A 14,705-nucleotide genomic window follows, 5' to 3' on the forward strand; every position below is an offset into this window, starting at 1 on the left:
CCCCTCCCTAGACCTCTCTGGGCTTTGACGTCATGTGTGCTCCTTTCGGTTGCCATAGCAACCCCATTCCCCAAGCCCTCTGTCCGTCTCCTCTGGTAGGTTCCACAATGGTACAGGCAGCATCACGCTGCACAATGGTTTCCAGGCAGTGAAAGAGGGTGATTCAGCAAGCCACTCTTCTTCTTCTATTTTCTTTAACCTCCTCTTCACTTTTTATTTTTATGGGGGTGGGTGTGCTTGCTATATGCTTACCTTTTTCTTTTCTTTTTTCATTTTTACAAATTTCCTTTTTTGTCCTCACCCCTCAATTCCTAGGGGCTTGAGTGAGTTTAAGATTGGTTTTCTTGGAAATCACCTGTCCATCGTTAATTTTAAACAATCTCCCAATTTCCAAAGAATCTCTTCCATATTACAGTCTGGAATGTGGTTAATGAAAAACGAGTAGGGAGGATTTCTGGGGCAAACACTGCCGGCTCAGGATCGCAGTTCTCAGGCACGGAATGGTAGGTGGCTCTTTGCTCGTTCTGGGTTCTAACCTGTTTTTGGAGGGTGGGGTGATATCTATTGATTGCTCCTGGTGGGGTGGGAGAGGGAGTATGGAAGAGACGAGAGAGATGGGATGGAAAGCAGGTTAATCAAGTGAACTAGCTTTGAGGCAAGAAGCCACCAGCTTTTCCCTCTGTGCAGAACATCTCTTCCCAGACTTGGGCGTGTTGAAACCTTTCCGTTTGGAGTGAGGGGTAGCAGAGGGAGGGAGGGAGCATTCTTATTGTGACCAGGGGTTTTTAGACCAATGCAGGGCTACAGAAGGGAAGAGAGAGAGAGAGAGAAACACACACACACACGGAGAGAGAGAGAGGAAAAAAAAAAAAGAAAACACCAAACAGCTGTGCTTGTTAGAAGTGCTGACCTTAGTTCCATATCTGAAAAATGTGATGGGTTCCATAAAACATTAAAAATAATGTATTTTAGTATGTATTTATGTTTACTTTTGTGGGAAGTGTAACTTAAATGTTTTAAGATGTATTTTACTAAGGAACAGTATTTATATATATATATATTAGGTGTAAAACTATTGGTGTTACTCTTGCAGAGCAACTCTAGGCTAAATCTGAGCTGGGGAGAGGAACACAGAACAGGGGTCAGGTTAGAGATAAGAGGAAACATTGGAACTGCAGTCAAATAGGTAAGGGGTTCCTTTAAGAAAGTGATCTCCTAGTCATAGCAGGCAGCTTTTTTTTTTTCATGGCAAGATTCCCAGGTATTCTGTGCTGGGATACTGTGTCCCCTCCAAATGTCAGAGCCCTTTTGAAAAAAAATCAGAAATAAGTATGGCAGTATATTTCTTAGAACCTATGTATTTGTGCCTTCAACAAAGTAAATGTAATTTACTGGAAAATCTGTAAGTAAATCAGGCTATAGATATTACAAGAAAACTATCTATCCATATATTTTTTCTCACCCTCCCCTGACATTTAAATCTAGAGACTTAGTCTCTGCTTTTATCCCCTTAAACAGATAACTTCCCAGGGTACTGCAGTTTAGCCACAGAAAAAGAATGGCTTATCCCACAGCAGTAGGCTCTGAAGCAATCACAAGGTTGTTTACATGGGCTGCCTTTGGTGCAGAGCCTGACAGTGTCTGTACAGCAGCCCTGCCTGCTTCTGGCCATGTTGATGATAACTTTTATGAACAAACTGCAAGGAAGCAGGCTAAGTCATATGGGACAGGCCACAGTTCAGGTGGAAGGAAAATGAGTGTAAGTGCACCAGGCATTGCCAGTACGACATCCAATATCTCCTTCTATCCCTCATCTGCTAGTTGTTGGACCGTGGAAGATCTCACAGAACGCTTATCAACATATTTAAAATGGTTGCAGTAAGGACCATTTCTCTCAGAGAAGCTTCTGTGAATTTTCTACTTTAGGTGAGCATATATAACAAATAAATATATAAATATATCACAAGCCTCTGACTCCACTTCAGAACCATTAGATTTTAGGGGTTGGATGCTTTGGATGTAGCAGTTTGGCTGCCTCTGGTATGTATTTCCTTCTCTACCTTGATCACACTCTTAAAATGGACATAAAGTATTGGATTAGCTTATTTTATTATGTGGAGCAAACTGGGTTTTCTCTCCCCTACAATGGGACTAGAAAATCAGATGACAAAGGTAGTGTGACCTTAAATATTAGAGAGTCTTCATTCTTCCTCATTTGCATGTCATTCCTCTGCTGTTGCAAAGTGTCTTTAATTTGAGGGGCTCCTGTTCTTAAAAAATCCTCACAGTTTCAGTAAAAAGATTCTGGATAATGAGGCAGTAAGAAATTATATGTAGAGTGGGAAAATCAGCTGCCTCCAGCTTCCTGCCTGCTCGCCCCAGAACAGCATCTGCTGTTGAGAGGAGTGTGTTTGCCATGCTGGAAGGGGATGTTTATGAACAGATCCCAGAGGGGCTGAGTGTGTTTTTGCTGTCATTGTCTGGTATGTCTGCAGCTATTAGTATTTAATGGTTTCATAGTACATGGTCTATATATTTTAAGGTTAGAATGAACTGAGAATTTATTGTCAATGCTATAAAATGTAAATATTTTAAATTTATAGGAAAATTAATAAGATTTTCCTTGTTAGGATATCCTACAGGAATATCATAAGCAAAACAAATTTGCCCAACCTAAGTAATCTAAAAAAACCTCCCATGTTTAAAGGCATAAGTATATTTTTAAGGTTTTATTGTGGTTTCATGTAAATGAATCTGTTTCTTTGGATGTAAGCCTAGTTATAAATTCTTTTTATACTGTTACTAAAAGCTAAAGACAAATTGGGTATTTACTTGTTTGTTAAATATGGGGATAGATTTTCTCCCTTCATCCTCTAGTTCTGGCCTCAGGTCACATTTGTAGCCAAAGGACTTTCAGTGGAATTGGTGTGTTCAAATTGAATGATTGCTTGGTTGCTTATCAGAATAAAGGACTCAAAGCAAGAGAGACTTCCTTCAACTAGAATGAGAAGCAAACACATTGTTGTCTTAAATTCTTTCTTCATTGCCCTTTCTATTTCCTCTTACAGTCTCTTTTAAGCTTTTGGTTGGACATTGCAACAATCATGCAGAAAGAGGCATGGAAGTGTCCAGTAGTGACAAGAATGGGGTATAATGCTCTATTTGCTGCAGGACTGCTGAGTGCCTTCCTCCTACCACACATGCATCTATTATTGCACCTTCTTCTGAGGACCAAGGACGTGTGGAAAAAGTTGGGCCTATAGACTAGCAGGGGAGATGCTTACTGGTAAAGAAGAACAAAGTCCATTTGCTTCTTTGGCATATTGGATATATTTATTGCATTACATAAGTCTGAGATGAGACGGTGTACTGCTGATTCAGATAAAAAGATCATGCTGCATATTGATTGTTTAAAAAATGTAACTTAGAATTGGAGCCCATCTTTTCAGAAATTCACCTACCTGTACGTGTTTGCATAGCGAAGTTGTAAGGTTTTGACTCAAGATTTTTCAGTTTGAGTACATTTTATCCTCATGAACCGATCAAGGCAAAGAAGGGGAAAATACAAAAAACTGTGTTTTGCATATCTTTTGTTTTCTGTATTTAATAGGGAGAAGCTATATTTCTTATTGTGAATCTTGGTAGAAACTCTTAAGAGGAGACATCAGGTCATATTGAAAATCACTAAATAGAAACATTTTAGGTTTAAAAAGTAGACTTCACACATACACTATTTCTGGTAAAGGATTTTCTAGTTTATTTGATGTTTTGGATCCGTATCAAGCCACTATGGCTTTTCTTACAGTTCTTATCTCTGGTGACTATGAGGTATAAAACCCTTGAGGCTTATGGAAATAATGCTTGTAGGAATGGAAATTAAAGTTTTCAATGGAAAAAGAAATGAATACAGTCTCCTGAGAAGCATCCCTAACCACAGCTGCTCTAAAACCCTGCACACAGGTTTAAGGCAAAGCTTCCCTATAAGGCAATTGGGCATTTGCAGTGACCTGCACAGTAATTAACAGGATTTTCACTACCTTGTGTTTGTACACGTGTGTGTGTGTGAAGAAAAACAAAAACAACAGTGACTTTAAAGTTCTAGAAATTCATCTTAGTGACTTGTCTTCATAGAAATAAAACCGACTCCTGTTTGTCTGTGTTAACCTGCCTGGGTGCCCTATGTGCTTTCTGAAAATGGATTGCTTAAAGCAATTGTCCTCTTCTTACACATTGGAAATAGGATCTGAAAGCATTGATAGTGAAGGGAAGCTCTTAGGTTAGGTCTGTTTACTTGGCAATGTTTATTCAGTGTTTGTAGGTGGAAGCTCCATCACAGCAGTTATATAATATAGTAATTGCCTATTCTTGTATTACCTGTATTCTCTACTAAGGTTTAATCCGCATCAGGGACTGACTTTGTCTGTTTGGCACACAATAGGGACACACCAAATATTCATTGAATGAATATCTCTCATGTACTGCATTCTCTGCTAAGTGTTTTGGTAGAAAAAATTGGGAAACTGTAACACAATTTCTGCCATTTGGAACCTATGCTCATTTGGGAAGATGAGGCTAAATAACAATAAAGACGGTATAAAATCAAGGGTCCATATTAGTGTTTTGATAATGAGTGCAATAGAAATTCAGAGGAGAAAGGAATTCACTTCCTCTGAAGTGGTGGCAGGTGACAATGGGGCCACACTGGGGTGTCGGGGTGAGGTGGTGGGATGGTGAGAGGATGGTAGTACTAGGAGTAATTGTAAGCACCTGGGCAGGAAAGAGACTCTTACTTAGGGTAAAGAGGAGGCCGATTTTGGGTATGATGACCATATTTTCCAAACTAGAAATAAAAACTTATGGTTTGACATTGGGTAGAATATTGGAGACTGACACATATTCTGAAGAATCTTGTCTAATATAATGTTGGGAAGTAACAGGCTATAATGGTGAAAAAGTAGGTTTGTAACTAGAAGAACATAAATACAGGTCTCTTCAGACGAGCTCCAGCTTAGGTTTACTTTCTTTTGCATACTTCAGAGGTTTTCAAAATTCTCCTCCTTTATTGGTACCTATGTAACCATTGTTCCAATGAAATCTTGTATGAAAAGCAGAATATGTAAATCTATGTAACAGTGGAGCTGTCCTAGTTGAGGATGAGTGGGGTGCTTTGTATTAGAAAACCAAATTCATATCACAAGACCAATTATATCAACTGAAATAAGAATTACTAATTTAGTGTATGCTCAGATATTAAAATAGTTGTTCTGGTATTATAACATCAAAGTTCCTGTGCTTGCAGTAAATTATGAACAGAGATAATTACCTTGAGATGTTTTCTTTCCTTTGCCTGCACTCACCCACCCAGTAACCAATTGTCTTATTGTCTTTGATGTCAGCTTTTTGGTTTTCTAAATACAAATTTAAATCTTAAAATCAAACTCATCTGTTTTTCGGCTTTGCTTTCAGGCTAGTGTGAGAAACACCAACAGCAGGCCCATCTCAGATCTTCACTATGGCAACTCATGCAAGAAACTGTTGAATTAGACCCGTTTCCTATAGATGAGAAACCATACAAGCTGTGGTGAGTTGCCAATTTAAAAATATTCCTTAGCATGAAAACTATGATCTATATAGCTAATTTAAATATTGCATATGGTTTTGTATATGGAGCTGGAGAAATACTGCTCCAAATAATTTTGACTACAGAAGTGAAAATCAATAGAACAGAAGTTTAATAGTTGGTGTGGTACTACTAATACCACATACAGTAGTGAAAAGTCTTGAGGTGCATGGGTGCAGCATATAACACCATGATACTACCACCATGGATGATACCTGCAATTAACATTTTCATGTGGCAGAGTAACAGTTGGGTACCATTATTTTTAAGTTTTATTATATGCAATGTTGTACTATATTTTACAGATTTATCTCCTTTAGTAGAAAAATTTGTTCTGAGCTAAATTAGGGTTTTCTTTCAGGAACACACACACACACACACACACACACACTTACACACCATTTAGCTCTTCTGAAATAAGAGAAGAGAAATCACAGTTTTATAAAACTCAATTCATGGGCATTTTAGCCTACAAATCCTTTTGCTTACAAAGCAATATTAAAAATAGATCCAGTTGCTCTGCCTAGTTGGAATGACTTTAAAACTTATTAATTTATAAAAATATCAGCACACACAGGTAGAATGTCTTTTTAAATCAAATACTTGATGCTTCATAGTCACCAAAGTCAATAATCAATAGATTCTGGCAGAGACGAACGAGTTATAATCTGTCAAATAACATCTTTGAGAACTAGAGTATGACTGTGGCGCTTATAAGACTCCAGAAGAAGCTATTTTGAGCTAGAGATCAATATGTTTCTTTCATTTGCCTAGTGGCCTATATAACTGTAGATAGGTAGGCTGCCCTATGAATTAATGCATAGCCTATAACTGCAGAAGACTGATGAAATTAATCCTAGAGTTATTTCATATAGTGAATTTCTAAAACAATTCATAAAAAACAATCCGTCTACCATTATATTGAGAAAGCAGATCTAATAGCATCACTATACTGTGCTTAATTAACATGTATTCAATGAGTGTTACAAATAATTTTATGCAATTGCCAAGAACAAACTATTTTTGACCTAAAATAAGGGCAATTTTATATGGTTGAACCTAATATATTATGTGTTACTCCCAGTGATGTAGAAAGCATACCATGTTCTCTCCATTCTGAATATTAATTCATTAATCAAACTCTTATTGAGAATATGTGATGTAGGTAGCATGTTTAGCTTTTGGGGCAGATAAAAGACAGTCCTTGCTTTATAGGAGCCCTCTGTCTAAAGAGTGTGTTACTTATAATAAAATGTGCTTATTAATGGAGGTAGTTGTGTTCTAAAGAGTGTGGCACTTATAAAGTGCTATTACATGGGTAGGTCTAGAGTGCCAAAGGAAGTGCATCAGAGGAGACTCTAACACAGATGTGGTAGAGATTAGTCAAGGAAGACTTCCCAGAGGAAGGGATCTTTTGGTGGACTATTAAGCACAGTAAAAGGATAGCCAGAGGAAGGGAGGATGCAGTGCACAGTGGGAACATTTTTTAACAGACCCAGAAGCCTGAGAGAGCATGATTGTGTGGGAATACTAGGTATCATTTACTATGCTGAAGCAGAAATGGTAGTGGCAGAGATAAAGTTGAAGAGGGATACAAGACATGTGCCATGAAGGATCTCTTAGACAAAATTAAGGAGTTTGGATTTTGTTTCAAAGTGAAGAGCTTTTGAAAGATTTTAAGTAGGAGATTGACATAATCAGTTTATTTTTTAATTGTGAAATATACCATGCACATAGAAGAATGTATAAAACAAATACAGGTTAAAGAATAATTATAAATCAAACATCATGTAAACAAATCAAACAACATAAAACAAATCAAACAAATAAATCAAACATGATGTAATAGACTCCCAGCAAACCCCTATGTGTCCCTTTCTGATCACATACTTTTCCTTCCCCACCATAGGTAACCGCTAGCTACTATCCCATCTTTTGTTATGCACATTACCTTGTTTTTCTTTGTAGTTTTTCCATCTATCTGCATCTCTAGGCTATGAATCTTAGTTCTGCCTATGCTTCAGCTCCATGTATTTGGAATTATAGCATGCATACTCTCAATTGCCTGATTATTTTGCTAACATAGTGAGATTCTTTCGTGTTCATGCATGTAGTTGATTCATGTAAATTGTTGTATAGTATTCTACTGTGTTAATATGCCAATATTTACTTACCTAGTCTGCTGTTGTTGAACATTTGGATTAAATCTATTTTACTTAATGCTAGTATAAATATAAATATAATATCATTTTTATGTATATATATATTAGTTCTCATAGATTCTGATATTTACCCTTTTCTAGGATAAATAGCAAGGGAAGGAACTGCTGAGTTTTTGGGTATGTGCGCCTTTAATTTTACTAAATAATTCCAAAATATTTTCCCCAATCAGTTGCATCAATTTACATTCCCAGCAGCAGTATATGAGAAACTCTACATCCTCACCAACACTTGATTTACAAGTTCTTAAATTTTGCTAATCAGGTAGATACATAATTGTACTCACAGAAGTATTAATTTGCATTTTGCTGATTACTAATGAAGAAGAGCATCTTTCCATTTTTTGTTTTTTGGTAATTTGATTTTCCTCTTTTGTGAAGTACCTGCTCAAATCTTTTTGAGATGTGTCTTTCAAAATGATAACTAACACTTATTGAGTTCTCACTGTGTAATAGGCACTATAGTAAGTACTTTACAAATAGGTCATCTTCCTAGTATCCCTATAATTTAGAGGTAAGGAAACCAAGGTTTAGAGAGGTTAAATCAATTGCTGACAATCACATAGTTAAGGAACAGTGGACTTAGCATTCAAGCCCAAGTCTTTCTGACTCCAGAATTCTTCAGTTTCTCAGAGAGTGTTTGGAAGGGGATTTGGTTGGAACCAGGGAGAACATCTAAGGTGCTATTGCAGGAATCCAGTTAAAAAAATAAGTGCATAAACCAAAGAATTGCCAGTAGGGCATATGTAGCAAACAACTGGACTTGGTAATGAATGTGGTGGGCAACAAAGAGGGAGGATTTTAAGTCTCAAGTTTTAATACCTGTCGGCTAGGTAGATTCAATATTTGTCATACAGTGTGTGTGTGTGTGTGTGTACACACACATTGTATGACTAATGTTGTAATATATTGTCATCCTTTGTACATATATTGTACAATACATTGTCATATATATATTGTGTGTGTGTGTGTGTGTGAGTGTATATATATATAATACAGGTATTGTGGTAGGTACTAACAATTCATTTTATAAAGTCCCAGTATTGTAGTAGGTACTAAGAATACATTTTATGAATCTACAATTCAATGAGATGAATTTAGTTCACAGGCTCATAAATTTTAGGGTTTAAAGCAATGACACTGTTCATTTGGGCCAAATGTCCACTTTTTTTTAAAGATATGGAAGCAACTGCTAAAGAGGGTAAGTGACTTGTCCAAGATCACATGTTACTACTAAGTGTCAGGTTAAGAATAGATATGATGCCTGCAAAAAAATGCAAAGAAATAACAACCACCTGATTTTTAAATTAACAAGTGATGACACAATCAACCTATTCTATTTCCTAACCATTTCTCAGACCAGTCCCTTTTCATCTAAATCTGTTGTTGCTGCCATAATTTAGGTCCTCATCATCATCTTTGGCAGGTTTATTTAAGTAGCCTAGCATACTATCTTCTTGCCCATTATTCTACCAGTGAAGCCACCAGACTTGTTATTTGATTTGCAGTTGTTACCATATAATTGCCCTACTTAAAGAATTTTCGATATACTCTGTCATCCATGTAATAACTTCCCTTTTCCTTAAGACATACCATACTTCTGGCCAGGTGGGTGGCTCAAGCCTTTGTAATCCCAGCACTTTGGGAGGTCAAGGCTGGTGGATCAGCTGAGGTCAGGAGTTTGAGACCAGCCTGGCCAACATGGTGAAACCCTGTCTCTACTAAAAATACAAAAATTGGTCGGGCGTGGTGGCTCATGCCTGTAATCCCAGCACTTTGGGAGGCCAAGGCAGGCGGATCATGAGGTCAGGAGATCAAGACCACCCTGGCTAACACGGTGAAACCCCATCTCTACTAAAAATACAAAAAATTAGCCGGGCATGGTGGCGGGTGCCTGTAGTCCCAGCTACTTGAGAGGCTGAGGCAGGAGAATCACTTGAACCTGGGAGGCAGAGGTTGCAGTGAGCCGCAATCATGCCACTGCACTCCAGCCTGGGCGTCAGAGCGAGACTCTGTCTCAAAAAAAAAAAAAAAATTAGCTGGGCATAGTGGCATGCACCTGTAATCCCAGCTACTCAGGAGGCTGAGGCAGGAGAATTGCTTGAACATGGGAGGCAGAGGTTGCAGTGAGCCGAGATTGCGCCACTGTACTCCAACCTGGGCGACAGAGCAAGACTGTCTCTCTCTCTCTCTCTCTCTCTCTCACACACACACACACACACACACACCAAAAAATGATATGTCATACTCCCATCCATCCCCATTTTAGACACTCATGACCTTTTAAATTGCCTGGAAACACCAGTGTGCTTCAAGCTCATCACATATACTCAGGTGTTTCCTACCTCTGTGATTTACTTCATGCTGTTTATACTGCCTGTATTCACTCTGCACAGCCCTTACTTACTCCTTTCCATCCTTTAAGACGTTTGTGACTCTATGATGGTCTGGGGGCTAGCAGCATGGACACCTCCTGGAGCCTGATAGAAATGCAGCATCTGATGTCCTACTACTCAGACAGACACATTGATTAAGAATCTGCATTTTCACAAGATTCCTAGGGGATTTAAATACATGTTAAAGTTTGAGAGTACTGTTCAGAATCACTTTAGATTTCATAAGATTCTATCTTAGGTTTCTATCTAGAAACCTCTCAGATCCCTTTCATCCAGCATTCAATCATTCTTGGTGCTCTCATAGTAACCTGTGCATTATCTACCTCACTGTATTACCATAGCATCTTATTATCTGTTTATTATCTGTTTGTGTCTGCTTTGCCTCCCACCTTAGCCAGGGGGTATTTTGAGCAAGACTCATCTTTGAATTTCTTATACCTAATACAGCACGATTTAGTAACGTGTTGCAGGTCATGCAGCTAGTGGTGCATGATTCTGACTCTGGAGCATATGCTTATTACTGTGCTGTATTCTTTGTAGTGTTAAAGATGAATTTCTTATACCTAATACACTTGATAGGCACTGCATAAATATTTATTGAATGATTGACAAAAAAAAAGAAGAATGAAAAAGAGATTGATACACAGAAAGAAACAGACGCAGGACAAAGACAGACACGTGAAGAAAAAAACACATAGCTAAAGAGACTTCCATAGAGATAAAAGCAGTTTACACAAAGGCATCATAAATTCTGTCTCTGGATACAATGTGGAAGGCAGCCTGGCAGAGAGTCCATAATCTTATTTAAATAGGTTAGGTAATAGCCTATGTTGTTTGCCAATCTCTCAGAAGAAAAATTTAACTTAATCGCTCATTTAACAGCATTGTTTTTTGATGATTGTTATTAAGTAAATTTTTCCAAAATTTGCCTTACTTTCCTAAAGAAACTGTTGTTCTGTCATTTTTACTATTCAGAACCTGTTGGGAATATTATGTGTAGCTTTTAGTGCCCTCTATTAGGAATGACTTTCATAAAATGAAGTGAGTCCTGAAGATTGTGTTGAGGATGGTGAAGATATAGAAAACATATCTTGTGGTGGACAGTCAAGAAAAATTATGGTGTTTTGACTGGAGAAGAGAAATGAAGAGGAAAGATCGAGGTGGAGGGTTTCAGCGCTAGAGAGTGAAAGAGAGTGCAACTTACCAAGCAGCTGCCTTCAATATTTAAGGGCTTTCATATGAAAGAGGCTAGAAGATGCAGGATTGTTTGTAAGTTGTACTGAAGGCAGAACTAAGAGACCAATGAGTAGATAGTAGGTACTGAACATAATTTTTTTTTTATTATAAGATGTGTTTGAGCCTGTGCTTTTTGAAAAGTAGTAAAGTTTTCATCACTGAAAGTATTTAACCATCTGCATGGTTGACCAAGTATGAAGAGCTTTTTAGAGATGATACTACTTTGTGTGGGAGATTACTAAATGACTGTAGGATCTAAGGTCCTTATTACTTATGAATCTATAGTTGTTCAGAGAAGTACAGGAAGAATGGGGGTTATAATAAAGAACTACAATAGTGGCTAACATTTATTGAGTGCCTACTTCGTGCCAAGCACTGTTCACAGTGCTTTGCATGTCCTAGTTCACTTGAGCCTGACAGCAATACTACTGAACATTCCTATTTTACAAAAGGTGAAGACAAGGCACAGACGATTTAGTAACGTGCTGCAGGTCATGCAGCTAGTGGTGCATGATTCTGACTCTGGAGCATATGCTTATTACTGTGCTGTATTCTTTGTAGTGTTAAAGATGAATATTGGACCCAAATAGAGTCTTAAAATATTGATATGGTTTGAATTCTAGGTAAGTATATGGATAAGAATTCCAAGGAATAGTAACAATAACAATCAAAGTGAAGAGAAATAGAAATTAGCAGAACAGGTTTGTGGAATCAAATACCTTACAAATGAGACGAATAAGAGAATATTCAGAAATGTTTAATTCTGTGGTGCTGTTCTGTCTTGCTTCTCAATGGCTGCAACAGTTACCAAGATGGGAAATTAAATCTTTAGGAGTATTTAACCTGGTAAAACCGATATAAGTAGCCCCAGACTGAATTTTGTGTTCCCTCCAAATTCTTATGTTGAAGTCCTAACCTCAAGGAGATGGTATTAGGAGATGGGGCCTTTGAGAGGTGATTAGATCATGAGAACAGGGCTGATTGGGATTAGTGTCCTTATAAAAGAGACCCCAGAGAGCTAGCTAGTATTTTCCACCATGTAAGGATACAGCAAGAATGCACTGTCTATGACCCAGAAAGCGAAACCTCACCAGACACCGGGTCTGTTTGTATCTTGGACTTACCAGCCTCCAGAACTGAGAAATAAATTTCTGTTGTTTATAAGCTGCCAAGTTTATGGCATGTTGTTATAGCAGCCTGAATGGACTAAGACACTCTAGTATTGTATACAATTTTTACAAACTTTTTTCCTTCACTGATTGGTAGAACATGTAGCTATGTGTCTTAGGAAGATGCATTTGGGGCTGTCACTGTTTGAGAGTTCCCAAGTAATTTGATGCCAGATCAGGAGCACAAATTCAATGCTTTCTCTTAGAAATCGGGATTTTCCTGGAGTTTATTTGAAGACTGAGTAAGCATCTGCAAAAATTTTAGGTTCGTCATAAAGAATTCTCTGTGTTTTGATAACCAGTATCAGAGGAACTACTATTAAAATCAAAGTATGAGATTTTAATGAAAAATTGGTTAACATAACAAAGCTATTCAGGTTAAGACTTGAAAAATTTAGTGTGTAGTTTAACAGCATTCATTTTATGTGATAATTTATTATTTGCATTGTAGATACCATAAGTTTAAAGTTTTCTTTCTATTTGTACTTTTGGAGGGCCCAGGTGGTTTGTTAGTGCTTTAAATCCTGAGACTGACTTTTAAGCTCTTTCAAATTTGACTGGACAATCTTGATAGTATTGCTTTCAGAAAGTCACTTATAAATCTTAAGAATGAATGTAATTCTACTTTGGAGTTTAGTCTATTAAGATATAATACATCTTAATAAAGATACTCTTCTATATTAAGACATATGTGTGTGTGCACACACATATGAGTACCTATATAATATTGTACTCATTCCCTGCCAAAAAGATTGAATAAAATATATATAGCAAAAACTACATGAAAAGTGGGTAGGAAACAATTTAAGCTATACAGCTGTGTTTAAACTGTCTGAGTCCACTTACATGTGTTTTTTTTTTTTTTTTCCAAACAAACTTGGATTAAAAATACAGTATTCCCGGGATGTGAAACCTCCAGATATGGAGGGCTGACTTTTCCTACAAGGCTGATTGTTGGACTTGAGTATGTATGGATTTGGTTAGAGACCTGAGGTCCTGGATATACCAAGGAATGCCTGTATTTCATCTTTTGTGAGTTTCAGACTAATATAGTTAGCCCTCTGTGTCTGCAGTTTCACATCCGCAGATTTAACCAACCATGGTTTGAAAATGTAGTTAGGCCTAAGATGGTTATGTCTGTACTGAACACATACAGACATTTTTCCCTTGTTATAAACAATACAGTATAGTAACTATTTACATAGCATTTACATTGTATTAGGTACCATAAGTAATGCAGAATTGACAAAGTATATGGGAGGATGTGTGTAAATTATATGCAGATACTACCATTTTATATAACGTGTTTGAATATCCTTGGATTTTGGCATCCTCCGGGGTTGTCCTGGAATCAATCCCGTGAAGATAGCTTGTGACACCTTTATATCATGTCATATGTTTGTTTGACTATCCTACTATGCTGTTGTCAACCAGGGTTCAAGTTAACAAAGTGAAGCATCACAGGCAATAAGCTCTCATTCATTGCACTTATTGTAGTTTTGGTCCTTTGTATAGATGTCTGACTCTGTGTTATAATTTAAGGAACCAAAACACATTCTGTTTTCATCTATCTCTGCTTCTGAACCTGATATCATGTATAAAATTTTCACTCGTTCTTTTAGTTGAAGACTTCAACCATTCCTATTCAAACAGAAATGTTATGAGGCAAATTGACTGGCTTGCTAACCTGATAAACTAACTTGAATTAAGGTGTGAATTGGTCGTAATGGATTTTGGATCATAGGTACTAACCACATTTGAATAAATATGGTGCATTAAAATAGTAGGACACTGAAGGAATATATAGGAAAAGTTTTTATATGGAGAGGGAATCAAGAATGGTCTAGAGCAAAGTGTTTGTTCGAGTTTAGGAGATTTATTCATATAGTTCCTGGAAAAGGAAGAGCCCTTGAAGCTAGATTTTTATCCCAGCTATGTCATGAATTAATATTCCCTTGGGCAAGTCTCAATTTCTAAAGTGACTAAGACACCAATAGTTTCACCGAGTATATTGGAAAATCTCAGTACAGTTTAGAAATCCTGATTTCGAAAGGTGAATTTTAAA

The 14,705-nt window shown here is 37.3% G+C and overlaps 1 protein-coding gene across 9 annotated transcripts in view; it reads left to right on the forward strand.

The window, feature by feature from the left end:
• The first annotated feature begins 103 nt into the window (after window positions 1–103).
• MAPK10 (mitogen-activated protein kinase 10) overlaps window positions 104–14,705 on the forward strand; it is a 327,807-nt gene continuing 313,205 nt past the window's right edge. For 4 of the 9 annotated variants that reach the window (XM_055297099.2, XM_055297097.2, XM_055297098.2 and 1 more), the window contains exons 1-2: window positions 140–503; window positions 5,467–5,581. The gene's annotated coding sequence lies outside the window, so the exon portion shown is untranslated. Of the gene's footprint in view, window positions 504–1,907; window positions 1,927–2,465; window positions 2,484–5,466; window positions 5,582–14,705 lie in introns of those variants that run through there. The other 5 variants (XM_055297101.2, XM_055297100.2, XM_055297095.2 and 2 more) reach the window with 4 other exon arrangements.

The sequence above is a fragment of the Symphalangus syndactylus genome, chromosome 10 (genome assembly GCF_028878055.3).
Source record: "Symphalangus syndactylus isolate Jambi chromosome 10, NHGRI_mSymSyn1-v2.1_pri, whole genome shotgun sequence".
Lineage (NCBI taxonomy): Eukaryota > Metazoa > Chordata > Mammalia > Primates > Hylobatidae > Symphalangus > Symphalangus syndactylus.